Source organism: Cydia splendana, chromosome 11 (genome assembly GCF_910591565.1).
Source record: "Cydia splendana chromosome 11, ilCydSple1.2, whole genome shotgun sequence".
Classification (NCBI taxonomy): Eukaryota; Metazoa; Arthropoda; class Insecta; order Lepidoptera; family Tortricidae; genus Cydia; species Cydia splendana.
Window position 1 is genome coordinate 14,952,274 of NC_085970.1, and position 14,678 is coordinate 14,966,951.

General features: G+C 42.6%; 1 long non-coding RNA gene across 1 annotated transcript in view; it reads right to left on the bottom strand.

Annotated features, from left to right (window-relative positions):
* The window catches only part of LOC134794986 (uncharacterized), a 207,723-nt gene that overhangs the window by 153,150 nt on the left and 39,895 nt on the right, over positions 1-14,678 (bottom strand). The gene's annotated exons all lie outside the window — the stretch shown is intronic.

Consider the following 14,678-nt stretch of genomic DNA (forward strand, 5'->3'; position numbering starts at 1 on the left):
GTAAGTTACACACATGCTAGCGAATATATCAATGTCAAACTCGTGGTAAGCTGGTTAGGCTACTCATCGGGGGTTAGGGTTAGGAGTTAAGGGGTCAGGGATTAAGGGGTCGGGGAATGGCGGTTGAAGGGTTGCTGGTTCAGGATCGAGGGGTTCCTGGATCAGGGGTTGATGTGCTGTGAGGTTGAGTGATCGGGGGGCTGAGGGATTGGGTCAGGCGGGGCGGGCGGATAGATTGAGTTGACAGGAATTATAATTTCCCAGACGGACTCGAGAAAATTCCTGATTACATATTTACTAAAGTAATATGTACACGAATTTAGTGTTAAACATGATCTTATTTTTCATTCATGCGTCGCGCTCTTGCGAACAATGCGTTAAAACTAAAAATGGTAAAATAAAAACTTTTTACAAAAAAAAATAAACCGACTTCAAAAAGGATGAAATAAAATATTATCCTTTTTTATGTCTATGCGTTACCAACTGATATGTTTGAAGTCGGTGCCAAGCCAAGTAGTAACAATACCAGTCAAAAATAATCAGCTTTATGGCTATAAATCCCATTAGAACTGTACTAATAATTATTATAAATATGTAAAGGATTCTGTCAGCCTCTTTGTCGCCTTTTCATGGCTAAACAACTGAACCGCTTTAGGTGAAATTTGGCAAGAAGGTAAATTCCTTGAATTGTTTTATATTTTGAAATGTAGTCCTCTGGATAAGGGACGGGAAATAACTCAGTCCCAATCCCACACTTGCGTCCTATAGACTGTTCGAGCATTAGTAAGAAATGCTCTTTAAAAAATACGACGGCAAAAAAATGCATTTATATTTACACTAATGTGCCGACAAACATGGTACGGACTGCGCCAAGAAGGTTTGATCGTGTGTTCTGAGGTGTGTTCTTAGGTCCAGTCGACGTCAATGATATGTTTGCACTTTTGCACCTTACTCCTTTGTAATAAGGCGAAAAGTGTAAACATATTTTTAACGTCGACTGTACCTACAGAAAGTACGTTCATTGTCGTCGTGTAAGGCAATCCAACGTAGGTACATCCTTATCGAATCGCACCTAAGTCATGGTATGCTTCAAAATTTGGCTTGGCACCGACTTCAAACATATCAGTTGGTAACGCATAGACATAAAAAAGGATAATATTTTATTTCATCCTTTTTGAAGTCGGTTTATTTTTTTTTGTAAAAATTTTTTATTTGTAAATATGTGTATATAGTTGTTAGAGTTTAGTTTTAGTTTTAATTTTAATGTTTAGTTTAATTATTTTGTTAATACTTTTATTTCTGTTAATAAACATATTTTCTCAGTAGTTTATTGATACTAATGGATAGGTACATTAATAGTTATTATTTAAATATTCTTTAACGCTAATTAATTTAAACATAAAATGTTTATTATACTTTTACTTAAAACGTAAGATTTGTTTTTAATTTAAATAACTAGAAATAGGTACATAGGTCAAAAACGGTAGTGGCCGAGTGCCGAGGCTTTCAATCTACTGGGTACTGGGTGCTACTGTCCTGTCTCGGGCAGGCTGCGGGTGCCTACGGCGGGGTAGCAGGGGTTGCTGCTTAATAAGCTGGTTTGCACGCGTACTTTGTTTGACTTAGCATCTGAGGCTTAGCCGGTGTGATGTGACGCTGACACAGTGCACCGATTCGCTGCCGCTTATAGGCTGAATCACCAGTCATGCGAGCTCCCAGTGCTATTTTGCCTCAACTTCGCCTCCCCCTCGTAGTCTCTTCTTCCTAGTCCTTGCTGCAGCTACCCCAAGTATCAGTATCAGTATCAGTGTCAGTATCATACTGAACAACTTATATTACGGGACCAATGCCGAAATCACAAAAAAAATTGGCTGTTTCATACATTCCGGCTGACGTGTGCCGCTGATTTCTATGGGACAGCCAATTATTTTTTCGTGATTTCGGCATTGGTCCCAATAAAAGTCGTTCAGTAAGATCTATAAAGTCGCTGCGCAAAGTATGAACGTTGGTTAAAATTTCAGCCTGGATATTCTGAGTCGTCATATCAGAATTCTTGGATATATTATATCATAATGTTCTTACCGGTGAAAAGTTATCCGAACCTTCTACCCAACCGCCAATAGCAGCCAAGATTTTCAAATTGGCATTGGACTGTTGCTATGGAATCTGAAAACAGATGTACAAACAATTACCTAATGGCGCTATTATAATGACTCGTCGAAACACAGAAATCCCACCAAAACATTTCATGTAAAGTGTTGCCAAGACTAGGGGCATAAAGCTTTTACACTAAAAAGTTATCAGATCCCGTAGTAGGTACCAAGACTTTTACTCTGTCAGTCCTAACTTTATAAGCTCTAACTGTATAAGGCCAACATCTCGGTCAAACAGTACGGCTTGGCCGTTTCGTTGCTGTCATATGGACAATCCCGTAATGACACTTTCAGAATTTGAATGACCAGTGTTACTACTTTGTACAACAAGTCCACCGTGGGAGTGTTTATGTGACTGCAACGAAACGGCCAAGCCGTACTGTTTGACCAAGATGTTGGCCTTATACAGTTAGAGCTTATAAAGTTAGGACTGACAGAGTAAAAGTCTTGGTACCTACTACGGGATCTGATAACTTTTTAGTGTAAAAGCTTTATGCGCTTAGTCTTGGCAACACTTTACATGAAATGTTTTGGTGGGATTTCACTTATTTTTATAAGTTGCTTCCATCCCCTAATTTAAAGGGTTGCGCGTGTGATTTAAGTACCTACTATTAATGAAATTAAGTTGGCCGAAGGCCCGGGAGGTTATTACTCAAACACAGAACTAAAGTATGTGTCTAAATGCGAAGGCCGAAGGCCGAGCTCCGCGTAGGGCCGAAGGCCCGAAGCGTCCGGGAGGTTAGTGCTCAAACAAAGAACAATGGTACAAGTGTCTTAATTGCGAAGGCCGACCTCCGCGTAGGGCCGAAGGCCCGAAAGGTTAGTGCTCGAAGAACAATGGTACAAGTGTCTTTATTGCGAAGGCCGAAGGCCGACCTCCGCGTAGGGCCGAAGGCCCAAAGCGTCCGGAAAGTTAGTGCTCAAACACAGAACAATGGTACAAGTGTCTTAATTGCGAAGGCCGACCTCCGCGTAGGGCCGAAGGCCCGAAGCGCCCGAAAGGTTAGTGCTCAAAGAACAATGGTACAAGTGTCTTTATTGCGAAGGCCGAAGGCCGACCTCCGCGTAGGGCCGAAGGCCCAAAGCGTCCGGAAGGTTAGTGCTCAAACACAGAACAATGGTACAAGTGTCTTAATTGCGAAGGCCGACCTCCGCGTAGGGCCGAAGGCCCGAAGCGCCCGAAAGGTTAGTGCTCAAAGAACAATGGTACAAGTGTCTTTATTGCGAAGGCCGAAGGCCGACCTCCGTGTAGGGCCGAAGGCCCAAAGCGTCCGGAAGGTTAGTGCTCAAACACAGAACAATGGTACAAGTGTCTTAATTGCGAAGGCCGACCTCCGCGTAGGGCCGAAGGCCCGAAGCGCCCGAAAGGTTAGTGCTCAAAGAACAATGGTACAAGTGTCTTTATTGCGAAGGCCGAAGGCCGACCTCCGTGTAGGGCCGAAGGCCCAAAGCGTCCGGAAGGTTAGTGCTCAAACACAGAACAATGGTACAAGTGTCATTATTACGAAGGCCGAAGGCCGAGCTCCGCGTAGGCCCTAAGGTCCGAAGCGTCCGAAAGGTTAGAGCTCAAACACAGAACAATAGTACAAGTGTCTTTATTGCGAAGGCCGAAGGCCGAGCTCCGCGTAGGGCCGAAGGCCCGAAGCGTCCAGGAGGTTATTACTCAAACACAGAACTAAAGTATAAGTGTCTAAATGTGAAGGCCGAAGGCCGAGTTCCGCGTAGGGCCGAAGGCCCGCGAAGCGTCCGGGAGGTTAGTGCTCAAACAAAGAACAATGGTACAAGTGTCTTAATTGAGGAGGCCGAAGGCCGACCTCCGCATAGGGCCGAAGGCCCGAAGCGTCCGGAACGACCGGAACGTTAGTGCTCAAACACAGGACAATAGTACAAGTGTCTTTATTGCGAAGGCCGAAGGCCGAGCTCCTCGTAGGGCCGAAGGCCCGAAGCGTCCGGTAGGTTAGTACTCAAACACAGAACTAAAGTATAAGTGTCTAAAAGCGAAGGCCGAAGGCCGAGCTCCGCGTAGGGCCGAAGGCCCGAAGCGTTCGGGAGGTTAGTACTCAAACAAAGAACAATGGTACAAGTGTCTTAATTGCGAAGGCCGAAGGCCGACCTCCGCGTAGGGCCGAAGCGTCCGGAAGGTTAGTGCTCGAAGAACAATGGTACAAGTGTCGTTATTGCGAAGGCCGAAGGCCGACCTCCGCGTAGGGCCGCTACCGCGTAGGGGCGTTGGAGGTCAATACGAAACGTAAATGCCTCTACCTAAAACTTACACAATTACCAACCGGTCAATTATGGTCGGCACTTACCTTGCATTATCACGACTGAGGAGTTGGAGGTCATTATTAAATGCAAATGCCCCTGTCCAATACTTTAAATCCTACTTTGAAATCAGAACTTTATCAATCGTGGCGGTTAAGGTAGGCAGTAAACTTGCAGCATCAGAACTGAAGTGTACGAGGTCAGTATTAAGTCACTAAGGATTTGTTTCATAGCAACAATAATATAGTTAAATTAGCAAGTCTGTACGACTTTCGGGTAAGATAAGCAGTGCCCCTGCAGCATCAGGATTTGTAGATCCAAGGTTGAACATATTTTAAAAATTCACAGATTTCGTGCCTCACACGACTATCGAGCACATTGGAAATGAATATACGGAATTCGAAAAAATATTGTCGCTGAGCGACGAGAAAGTCTGGATAAGGAAAAAGACACTTGTACCATTGTTCTTTGTTTGAGCACTAAACCTCCCGGACGCTTCGGGCCTTCGTTCGGCTCTACGCGGAGCTCGGCCTTCGGCCTTCGCATTTAGACACATACTTTAGTTCTGTGTTTGAGTAATAACCTCCCGGGCCTTCGGCCAACTTAATTTTATTAATAGTAGGTACTTAAATCACACGCGCAACCGCAACCATTTAAATTTAAGCGCGGATAATAGTAAAACGACCCACTCCACTATTTTGGCGCTCGAACAAAATGAGAGCGTTAATGGTTTCAGGGTGAAATGAGTTGTAGGTACTTTTTCTATTTTTATTTGGAACAACCGGTTAAGCGTGAATTTTTATTATGCCGTATGTTTCTAGTTATAACCAGACGCACTGCGATTAATAATTTCGTGTGGTCTCGCTCTAATTTCTTGCGGCTTTAGTCTTGCAAGTGCGTGCGCTTATAAAGCAGGCCCACAGACAAAACATCCTCCAGACTTAGCATAGTCGCGCTACCCCCTCTGCCAAACATACGGTAATTTTACTCCATGTTCACACAACCACCAACACAACAACAACCAGTCTGGCCTAGTGGGTAGTGACCCTGCCTATGAAGCCGATGCTTCCGGGTTCGAATCCTGGTGAGGGCATTTATTTGTATGATGATACAGATATTTGTTCCTGAGTCATGGTTGTTTTCTATGTATTTAAGTATTTGGGTCAAACAGATCACTGTGTTATGTCTTTCCTGTAGACATACACAAGAGTTAAGGGCTATAAAGGTTAATTTTCTTATTTAACCCTTATCCACGTGAAAAGGTCCTCCTTTTATTTAGAGAACCATGATAAAATCATTGCTTACATGCCCACAAGCTGTTAAACTATTCCCCACAGGAGAGAAAAATGTACTGTTCGCGATAACACACTAGTTTTCTCTCCTGTGGGCAATAGTTAACAGCTTGTGGGCATGTAAGTAATGATTTTATCATAGTTCTTTAAATAAAAGGAGGACCTTTTCACGTGGATAAGGGTTAAATAAGAAAATTAACCTTTATAGCCCTTAACTCTTGTGTATGTCTACAGGAAAGACAACACAGTGATCTGTTTGACCCATTTATATATTATGTATATCGTTGTCTGAGTACCCACAACACAAGCTTTCTTGAGCTTACCGTGGGGCTTAGTCAATTTGCGTAAAAATGTCCTATAATATTTATTTATTTATGTTCGAGTCGAAAGTGTCTTTGTGTGACGTCCGTGAACGCGTTCGTCGTTTGAACTGACCAATCACGGCACGGGACTTCGCTCACCTCGTCCCGCGCACCCCCGCATTTTTGGCATCATCGGTTGCATGAAATAATTGCTCTAAACTCGGTCTAGAGGATTCCTAGTCTATGAGCATGCCGTACGTTAAGCGCCCTCCAGACTATGCGCGTGAATCGCGGGCGAAGCCGCGAACGCGAGTGTGGCGTCGATTTCGCAGATTGTTCACGCCTTCGCGCCTTGTTCTCCGTTTTTTGTCGGTATTTCGGCCCGCGTCAAAGGAGACGCGAAGCGCGAACTTGCAAGACTCCACATTACACAATATTTTGGCTCCTCTGTGGCAAGATAAATATTAATTATATTATGAATATTATGATATACTTATTATATTAAGCAGCTATATATACGGTTTTACAATAAAACAAAATGGAAAAACAGCTAAATCACATATGATGCCATAGGTAACTAACAGTTAAACTCGATCAGCTGATGCTTTTCCGCCATATTGCCGCAAACCAAACTGCGAAATCGCGAGTGTGGAGTCATACGTCAACTTCGCGATGTTCGCTCCGCGACGTCGCGCCGCGATTGACGCACATATTAGTCTGGAGGGCTTTACACATTTTGCGGTTCAGAATCTGCAGGAAATTAATCGCAGTGCGTTCTAAAGCCCCCTCTAGACTATGCGCGTGAATCGCGGGCGAAGCCGCGAACGCGAGTGTGGAGTCGATTTTCGCAGACAGCGAAATCGACTCCACACTCGCGTTCGCGGCTTCGCCTGCGATTCACGCGCATAGTCTGGAGGGGGCTTAAGCCTAAGCTTGATTACAGCTTGGTTAGACTATTAGTTTACGTAAGGTTTTTAGGTGTGGCACCTTAAAAAAATGAGGCCTGAATTTTTTTTTACAATTCTTTTGAAATTAAAGACTAAAGAGAGAGCGAGAAAAAGATGTTTTATTCCCATATAACTTTAAACGCTCGCGTTTTGTACACATATTTAATAAATAAATAACAAAATTAAATAGAATTAAGTAGGAGTTTAAGGTTAAAAACAATGAAATTATATCGCGGTAGACCCGTTTGTTTAATTAAATATGTTTTTCCTGTGTTCTTCGACACCTGTACCTACACACTACCTTCCGTCGATAATTGTAGAAATTTGAACATTCCACCATTATACAATTATGAAGACGATGAGAATACAATGAAAACCTTAATGCTGAATTATCAATCAAGATAGCAGTTGTTTAAACACGAAATATACCTAATAGATTACAACAGTATATAAAGGCGTAGCTTTTTAACTAAACGCCATTGCTATCCCATATTTTGCATAGAATAGATAAGATAGTAGAGGTATTAATAAAAGGCATTTGAATATCCGTATTGGTAGCCTTTGCTCTATTAACCTTTAGCAATGAAGGTTTTAGTAGTTTGCGCGTTGTTGTGCCTCGGCGGTAGCCTGGCTGCTGGTAAGTGTAGGAGTCGATTCTAAAATAACCTCATTCCTGATGGGTATTAGGTAAATAGAAAGGAATTTTATCAATAATGTGGTAAATGTAGTATATACATACCTTCCTATACTGTTTGAAAGGAAGTTTGGGGTATAAGTAGCATACATTTCCGATAAAGGTTCCAATTGGTCAACCACATTAATTGAAATAAGTAGGTAGTGTATCACATAGTCTAGCTTGAAAAAATCCAAATAGCTGTCTACTTATACATATTGAATTCGTAATAAGGATTCCTTTTTTAACTTTTTTATATGTAGCCCTAATAATGGTTACTTTTCATTATTGGGAATTAGATACAGACAGGTTAAGCGTTACGCTACTGCAAAAATAGTTATACAATAGGCATGTTATCTACTTTCACTCTCTCGACTCAAACAGGCCCCTATATTTCATCCATCGAACTAATTTAGTTTGTATGGCTATCGGCCGCATTCCGCAAAGCAGCAAAAAGTCCGGAGGATGGCAACCTTTCATTGGCCAAGTGAGCTATTAGGTAGGTAGGTATATAATTATGATCGATGGAGGTCAGTGAACCTTTCTTAGGTTATGAATTGTACGAACAGCTACACTAACCATTTGTGCACCTTACACCTTTACAATAAGGCTTATGAATTGTCAAAGTGGACAACGCGACGATATGGCTAGCTGTAGTAGAAGAGCCGGCCGCAAATTTTCTAACCGACTTGATACCACGATGAAATGCACAATGGTTTCCCATAAAAGTGATGCTAAGACCGAATTCGATAGTCTGCCACGGCGGAACTTGCCGAAAGTACGAAAAAGAAGGCCACTTCCGGTGCGAAAAAAGGGGGCTGATTTAACCCATCTGATACCGAAATAATAGTTATAAATAATAGGGTTCATACCTACCGACTGGAATTGGTTTCATGGTGGTATCAGATGGGTTGATGTAGGGTAACTGATGTACACCTTGCTAACATAATCTCGTCTGCCAAGGTGTTTCGGCAGGAAAAGCCCTGGCAGACTTATATATTCCTGAAATGCGGGTTCATACCTACTGACTGGAATTGGTGTCAGATGGGTTGATGTAGGGTACCTGATGTACACCTTGCTAACATAATCTCGTCTGCCAAGGTGTTTCGGCAAGAAAAGCCCTGGCAGACTTATATATTCCTGAACTGAGAGTTCATACCTACCGACTGGAATTGGTTTCATCGTGGTATCACATGGGTTAGTGTACGGTAACCGATGGTCATCTTGCTTATAATCTCGTCTGCCAAGGTGTTTCGGCAGGAAAAACCTTGGCAGACTTATATATTCCTAAAATGGGGGTTCATACCTACCGACTGGAATTGGTTTCATGGTGGTATCAGATGGGTTAGTGTAGGGTAACCGATGGTTACCTTGCTCACATAATCTCGTATGCCAAGGTGTTTCGGCAGGAAAAGCCTTGGCAGACTTATATATTCCTGACATGAGGGTTCATGCCTACCGACTGGAATTGGTTTCATGGTGGTATCAGATGGGTTAAATTAGGGGTCCTGGTGGCCACCTTTGAGAGCGTCTGCCAAGCACTTCCGGCAAAAAAAATACTGGCAGACTTCGCTTTTCTGTCTCTACATGTAAATTTCTAACTGCTGCCATAACTATTATTTCGGTATCAGATGGGTTAAATCAGCCCCCTTTTTTCGCACCGGAAGTGGCCTTCTTTTTCGTACTTTCGGCAAGTTCCGCCGTGGCAGACTATCGAATTCGGTCTTAGCATAGGGTTGCCATAAGTGTGGGGACTCAGACCGGGACATTTAAAGAATAATCGGCCAAGAGCATGTCGGGCTATGCTCAGTGTAGGATTTCGTAGTTTCCATTCTGTCAAAATAAGCCAAATAGGGGCTAATAGTAGGTAAGTATCATGTAAGTACATTACAAGCATAAGGGAGTACTTTTACTAAGAAAAGAAGATTTTTTGCAATAGCTCAAAACCGACTGGACCGATCATGTTCGCTATAGTTTTCATTGAAAGTACATATTTATTAAACTTTTGTTTCACGATTTTTTTTCATATTTTTTGGACCCATTGCTCAAAAGTTAGAGAGGGGGACACACATTTTTTTTTCTTTCGGAGCGATTATTTCCGAAAATATTTACTATATCAAAAAATGGTTTTTGAAGACCCTTATTCGTTTTGAAACACCTATCCAACGATACCCCACACTATTGGGACAAAGCAAAATAAAATTTCAAAGAAGCATTTTGTATGAGAGGCGCCCACCCCAAAAAAATTTTTTTTTTAGTTTTTCTTTTACCGTTCTGTCACAATGCATGAATAATGTATCCATGCCATGCCAAATTGCAGCTTTCTAGCACTAACGACCACGGAGCAAAGCCTCGGACAGACAGACAGACAGACATGGCGAAACTATAAGGGTTTCTAGGTGACTAAGAAACCCTAAAAAGTAGTAAATGTAGAAAAAAAGGAACTTTTACAACAACAATAGGTAACATACAAGGTTTAGCCCTTGCCTGAACACAATGAAACAACTTTTAACACAGTCATCAAATGCCAGCAGCCCGCCAGTCGGGTTCTCTGTTTGTAGTCGCTTTTCGCTACAAAGCGGAAAATGCACGTTATATTTTTTATATTTTACCTTGATTATTAGTTTTTTGTTGATTTTCAATATTATTCTAAAATTTATTTTGATCTTATTACGGGAGAAAGGCTTTAGAAAGTAAAAAAAAATATGATACTTATTTTACCATTTTTGTTTAGTTTTCAATAAAGAGTTATTTAACAATTGCCTAACTTGTTAAAAAAATAACTAAGAAAAATTTCTACAGGTATACATTTTCTGACATGTTTAAAATACACCATATTTTTTTTCAATTTTTTTTATGCTTATTTAATATCTTTGAAATTATATTTTCACCTCAGCAGCTCGAACAAGGGTACTTTGCTTCGTAAAAACAGTGAGCAAAATGCGATTTTGCTCTCTGAGTGAGACAAAATGACATTCAAGTGACCTTTATAGTCAAATGTCATTTCAACATGCGGGGTCTAATACAAGATCAAAATACTTGGGTTCTATTATCTCTGTCCCTTTCACACTGTTAGCAAAAAGAAACAGACAAAAAAAGTTAAAACGACATTCAACGCTATATTGACGGTTTATAATAGACCCCCGAAAAACTTCAGACCGCATCGTTCCAAACCACGTACGAGTATGAATTCTTAATAATAAATTAATAAAAATAAAGTTGTAGATTTGATAAAAACTAATAAAATACTATATTTTAGGTATTTTATTGTACAGTTAAAATAATTAACTCAATAAATATACAGATTATCATGCAAAATTAATTATTTTACTTTTAAGTATTTCTACCATAGTTGACAAATAGTACGTATCCGCAATTCGGACCGTATCATACAATTTTTTTTACAAAAAAAAGTTGTCGTTTGAAGTGTCAGTTGGTGGTTATTTCCATATTATTTTACTGAAATGTTTTATAAATTTTGTTTTTGTGTTCGATTGCGGTAATTAAACTTAATTGTTTATATATCTTTAGAAAACATAAGTGCAGTGATGAAGAAGGATTACATTTTTCAAGTTGCCTAATAGGTATGTTCTCACTGCTGAGATGAAAAATTTTGTGTACTACACGAGATCAAAGTTATTTACATCTCGTGCGCTTTTGAGTCCCTTACTACGCTCAAGATTCTAAATTAGATTCACTCGCTACGCTCGTGAATCTACTATAGAATCTTTCGCTTGCACGGGACTCAAAATAAGCTCTCGAAGAAATATCAAACTTTGATCTCTTGTTGTACAAATAACTATTAATGTTACGTACGCGCTTTTTCACGCCGCGCGCGTTGTCCGAAAATGAGGCGCGGAGGTCTGTGTTCAGCGTTGAATAAAAAGTATAAATAATGGAGATAGAGTTCTGCAAGTATAGACTTTTTTAATAGGGAATATCCTCCACTTTTATAATATTAATTTGGTTTCTTAAATATGAATACTTTTTGAGATATTGGGGAAATAAGAAATATCTGCTTTTTTCCCCTTTTTTTGTTTAATAACTTTTGATATTTTTTGTGTGCTAATAAACGCATCCAATACATTTTTCTAGACAACATTACGAATCTAATGAGGTATCACACGTATTTTTAGGAGTAGTATCTCTATTTTTCACCGATTTCAGTTTCTCGAGCGGACAGGTGTCAGCGCTTACATCGTTCTATCCACGTACGATTAGCCTAGCTAGTTAGACTAGTCGTGTTTATTGTTGGACTGTTGGTATATGTATATTGACATTGGAAATGTCTTTTCGTTCGCTCCAGTATACGGTCCGATTTCACGAAAAAGTGCGATCCCCTTATATCTCGGAAAGTTGTGAAGATATGATATTAAAAAATAGGCTCAAAAGACGCATAATTACGAGAGCTGTAAGGTGCAAAAATAATTATTCGAGAAAGTCAAAAACAAAAAAAGTTATGGTCGAAATAGTGAAAATAAAATTCAATTTTTTCCGAATTTTTGATTTTGGTGCTCGATAATTTGGAAACGAAGAATGATATCAAAAATTTGAGAAAAACGGCTCTGGACAATTTAGTCAGCTACAATTTGAGCCTAAAACAAAGACGATCGGGTTAAGGGTTTGCCCTGTAGCCTAACCTTAAAATAGTCAAAAAGTCAGAACGACATTTTTCACAGGACATTTATGACTTCATGTTTCGCAGAGTTCGTTATCGGTGTTTGTTGTGAATTATCGGGATTATGACGGCAGAATAACACTTGCACTGCGTGGGCTTTTAAAATCGCTGCAGATTTTTCTTGGTCTAACTCTATCTATCCTGTTTGAGACGGGCGTAGATAACGCACTATTCGACAATCTATGCATTCTTGTGGTGGTGGAAATAGAAATAGAGATAGAAATAGAGGCAGAGGGAGAGGGAGAGGGAGAGTGAGAGGGAGAGGGAGAGGGAGAGGGAGAGGGAGAGGGAGAGGGAGAGGGAGAGGGAGAGGGAGAGGGAGAGGGAGAGGGAGAGGGAGAGGGAGAGGGAGAGGGAGAGGGAGAGGGAGAGGGAGAGGGAGAGGGAGAGGGAGAGGGAGAGGGAGAGGGAGAGGGAGAGGGAGAGGGAGAGGGAGAGGGAGAGGGAGAGGGAGAGGGAGAGGGAGAGGGAGAGGGAGAGGGAGAGGGAGAGGGAGAGGGAGAGGGAGAGGGAGAGGGAGAGGGAGAGGGAGAGGGAGAGGGAGAGGGAGAGGGAGAGGGAGAGGGAGAGGGAGAGGGAGAGGGAGAGGGAGAGGGAGAGGGAGAGGGAGAGGGAGAGGGAGAGGGAGAGGGAGAGGGAGAGGGAGAGGGAGAGGGAGAGGGAGAGGGAGAGGGAGAGGGAGAGGGAGAGGGAGAGGGAGAGGGAGAGGGAGAGGGAGAGGGAGAGGGAGAGGGAGAGGGAGAGGGAGAGGGAGAGGGAGAGGGAGAGGGAGAGGGAGAGGGAGAGGGAGAGGGAGAGGGAGAGGGAGAGGGAGAGGGAGAGGGAGAGGGAGAGGGAGAGGGAGAGGGAGAGGGAGAGGGAGAGGGAGAGGGAGAGGGAGAGGGAGAGGGAGAGGGAGAGGGAGAGGGAGAGGGAGAGGGAGAGGGAGAGGGAGAGGGAGAGGGAGAGGGAGAGGGAGAGGGAGAGGGAGAGGGAGAGGGAGAGGGAGAGGGAGAGGGAGAGGGAGAGGGAGAGGGAGAGGGAGAGGGAGAGGGAGAGGGAGAGGGAGAGGGAGAGGGAGAGGGAGAGGGAGAGGGAGAGGGAGAGGGAGAGGGAGAGGGAGAGGGAGAGGGAGAGGGAGAGGGAGAGGGAGAGGGAGAGGGAGAGGGAGAGGGAGAGGGAGAGGGAGAGGGAGAGGGAGAGGGAGAGGGAGAGGGAGAGGGAGAGGGAGAGGGAGAGGGAGAGGGAGAGGGAGAGGGAGAGGGAGAGGGGAGAAACACAAAATAAAAACTTATACAGAGAAACATAAAAAAGAAAAAGTGCCACGAAATGGTCTCACCTCAGCATGTTGCTGGCGGCTGCTAGCAGATAGCTGATGCTGAACCCTGGCAGTACCTAGTGGAGCTCGGGTTTAATACAACATAAGCACACGCTGTTTTGGTCATCGGACTCGTCTCGATGAGCACTTAGGAGAGTAGTACCCAAGATAGAGCTGATGCTGAACCCTGGTTGTACCTAGCGGAACTCAGGTTTGGTGCAACATAGGCACACGCTGTTTTGGACACCCGATTCGTCATGATCGAGCACATGGTAGAGCATTACCCAAGATAGCTGATGCTGAACCCTGGTAGTACCTATTGGAACTCAGGTTTGGTGCAACATAGACAAACGCTGTTATGGTCATCTCTCGTCGCGTCAAACTGCTGTCAAGAAAATTTCATATCTTGCAGCAAATGGGCCGCTGCCGATCACCACTTCTCGAGATGACTACGGATTTGCCGTGTAATAATTTTCTTGTACTTTGAACATTAATATATCCTGCTTATTAATCGAAAAATGAAATATGTACCTATACTTATGCGCCACGGCGACAATTATTCAAACTTGGATACGCGTGTGGAAATTTTGCAATTTGTTTGTTCACATGCGTTATGTCCCGGATACTTGTGTTAGTCTAAGAATAAAATAATTATCATTCAACGTTGTAGTTTTATTTTGTAACTTTTTCCTTATCCAGACTTTCTCGTCGCTCAGCGACAATATTTTTTCGAATTCCGTAGATTCATTTCCAATGTGCTCGATAGTCGTGTGAGGCACGAAATCTGTGAATTTTTTTTACCAAGTCCAGCCCCCTACTAGATAAGTAAATAGTTACTATGATCTTTAAAACCGGGACAATTTGCTTATCGGCCGGGATACCGGGACACCATGCTTCAAACCGGGACATGTCCCGGCGTACCGGGACGTATGGCAACCCTATCTTAGCATCACTTTTATGGGAAACCATTGTGCATTTCATCGTGGTATCAAGTCGGTTAGAAAATTTGCGGCCGGCTCTTCTACTACTGTGTTATCATTGTTATCAAGTGCGGCCTGTGCGGCCAACTTCACA